General features: G+C 43.0%; 1 pseudogene across 1 annotated transcript; it reads right to left on the bottom strand.

The window, feature by feature from the left end:
• Nucleotides 1–370: 370 nt before the first annotated feature.
• Nucleotides 371–2,885, bottom strand: LOC112636287 (annotated as a pseudogene). Its single transcript, XR_003122161.1, has one exon. The product of XR_003122161.1 is annotated as a stress-70 protein, mitochondrial pseudogene (transcript).
• Between the last annotated feature and the right edge of the window lie 210 nt (nucleotides 2,886–3,095).

Raw genomic sequence — 3,095 nt, 5'->3', positions numbered from 1 at the left:
ATCATGGGTTCAGGTCTTTCCCATGCTGTTCTCAAGGAGTGAGTAAGTCTCATGAGAGCTAATGGTTTTTAAAAGGGAATTTCCCTGCACAAGCTCTCTCTTTGCCTGCTGCCATCCATGTAAGACATGACTTGCTCCTCCTTGCCTTCTACCATAATTGTGAGGCCTCCCCAGCCATGTGGAACTATAAGTCCATTAAACCTCTTTTTCTTGTGGGTCTCAGGTATGTCTTTATCAGCAGTGTGAAAACTAATACCCATTGGAAATAAGGCTGTAAAGACAGGTTCCTCTTCAAACTCTGATGCCAGAAGTTGTTTCTTCTTTTTATAAAAGAGAAAAAACTAACTTCATAATTTTACTTTTATTTTTTTGCTTTTCATATTTATCTAAAAAAAATCCAGAATGGGTAAGAGAACAATCATCAAGGATGCAGGTGCCAGACATAGGGCAGAAGATAGCTAGAAAAGTATGCCTGAAGGAAGTTAAGGGTCTAGCCTCATTCCTACATTGTTTTAATAGCTGTACCTAACATAAATAGCTAAGCTTTCCATTGTTCTAAATTCCTCTGCCCCATCTACAAGCATGGCACAGATGGCTTGCTTTGTAAGGCCTCAGTTGAAGGACCCCATGTACACACAGGCCAGTACAGCAGTACTAGGCTGACTAGAAGGATCTCATCCCCATATGTGGTCTCATTTCAAATCTATGGCTGACTACCTTCATTGTTGTGTGCAAGATGATTTCACCTCTTGAAAATATGGTCACTTCAGCATTAAATAGTTAAATATTTATAATTATCAATTCATTCTACCTCCTTTTACATGCAACTGAAAAATGACAGGTTAGGGACATAGAACATTGTGAACTTTATACTGTTAGAATCACCATCCACTAAATGATCACTAGCTAATGGTCACTAAATTTACAAATTAAGGAAATTATATGTAGAATACTGCAAAAACACAGTAAAAAGACTGAAGTTTGCCCATTTCTGCTCAGGAAGTCTCTTCACTCCTAAGCTTCATATGTTGTCCTTCTGGCTTGAAAATTTCTGCTATTATTACTGTTTTTCCTCCTTTTCATCTTGCTTTTGTTCCCCAGTGCCAGAACTTCCACAGCCTTCTCGCTCAGATGCCATCTTTTTGTATGCCATTTCAAAGAGCTTCAATGATGCCTGCTGAAGAGAGGATGCTGCCTGTCTAATGTTTTCTCCTGTTTCTCTGTCTTTTCTAGCTAGGAGCTCCCTCATTTTGGAAATCTCTTCTTTCAGCTTGTTGCACTATCAGCAGGTAATTGGTCCTTGAATTTTTCCATCTTGGTTTCTGTGGTGTATATGATTCCTTCAGCCACATTAACTGCTTCAACTCGTTCCTTCTTTTACTGGTCTTCCTTAGCATATTTCTGTGCATTTTTAACCATATTTTCAATGTCATCTTTGCTTAACCCACCAGAAGACTGGCTTACAATCTGCTGCTCACGTCCTGTGCCTTTATCTTTAGCAGAAACATATATGGTCCCACTGGCATCAATGTCAAATGTAACTTCAATCTGAGGAACTCCATGAGGGGCTGGTGGAATTCCAATCAAAGTAAACTGTCCAAGGAATTTGTTGTCTCCAGCCATCTCTCTCTCACCCTGACACACTTTAGTTTCCACTTGTGTCTGATCATCAGCGGCAGCAGAGAATACCTGGCTCTTCTTGGTTGGAATAGTGGTATTCCTATAATAAGTTTGGTAAAGACACCTCACAGAGTTTCAATAACCAGAGACAGGGGAGTGACATCAAGGAGCAGCACATCTGTAATATCGACAGCCAACACACCTCCCTGAATGGCAACTCCAATGGCCACAGGCTCATCAGGATTGACAGCTTTACTTGGGGCTCTGCCAAAAAAAATCCTGCACAGTCTGCTGAACCTTGGGCATCCTAGTCATGCCACCCACAAGAATCACTTCTCCTATGTCACTCTTGCTGACTTCTGCATCTTGCATAGCTTTTTGGCATGGAGTGATAGTCCTCCTGATTAGATCAGTGACAATCCCTTCAAATTGAGCACGGGTCAACTTCATATTCAAATGCTTGGGTCCAGAAGAATCCATTGTAAGATAGGGCAAATTGATGTCAGTCTGCACAGATGAGGAGAGTTCACATTTAGCCTTTTCAGCAGCTTCCCGTACCCTCTGAAATGCCACATTGTCTCTGGTCAAATCGACCACCATCTCTCTCTTGAACTCCTTCACAATGTGCCATAGCAAGACCTCGTCAAAGTCTTCCCCACCTAAGAAAGTGTCCCCATGTGTGGATTTCACCTCGAATACTGCTTTCTGAATTTCCAGGATAGAAATATCAAAAGTTCCACCACCCAAATCATATACAGCAATGACTTTGTCTTCTGATTTGTCTAGACCATAGGCAAGAGCAGGAACTGTGGACTCATTAATCACCCAAAGCACATTCAGTCCAGGTATCTGGCCAGCATCTTTAGTTGTCTGTCTCTGCAAGTCATTGAAATAAGCTAGGACTATGATGACAGCATTGTTTGCTGTGTGCCCCAAGTAATTTTCTGCCGTCTCTTTGATCTTCATCGACACAAATGCTCCGATCTGACATTTTCCCATGAGCCTCAACCCAGACATCACCATTGGAGGCACGAACAATTTTAAAGGGAATATTTTTAACGTCTTTCTGTACTTCAGGATCATCATATCGCCGGCTAATGAGATGCTTGGTAGCATAGGATGTATTGTTTGGGCTGTTGCTTGGCAGGCATGCCAACAAGTCGCTCACCATCTGCTGTAAAGGCCACAACTGAAGGGATGGTTCTGGCACCTTCGGCATTCTCCAGCACCTTTGCTTGTGTACCTTCCATAACTGCCTCGTAGGAGTTGGTGGTACCAAAATCAGTACCAACAACTGCTCCCTTGATTGCTTCCGATGCATAATCCCGCCTTGAAATAACTCTAGAAGCCTCATGACTAAGGCCATTCCAGCCATCCTGGTGGAGGGTGGCGGTAGGACCCCGGGAGGCTGCGGTACCCGCTAGACCGGCTGTTGCAGCTCAGCTGGAGCTTATCACGGCAGCTAGATGGAGGAG

Source organism: Theropithecus gelada, chromosome 12 (assembly GCF_003255815.1).
Source record: "Theropithecus gelada isolate Dixy chromosome 12, Tgel_1.0, whole genome shotgun sequence".
NCBI lineage: Eukaryota > Metazoa > Chordata > Mammalia > Primates > Cercopithecidae > Theropithecus > Theropithecus gelada.
This window is presented reverse-complemented; position numbering and strand designations above follow the sequence as displayed.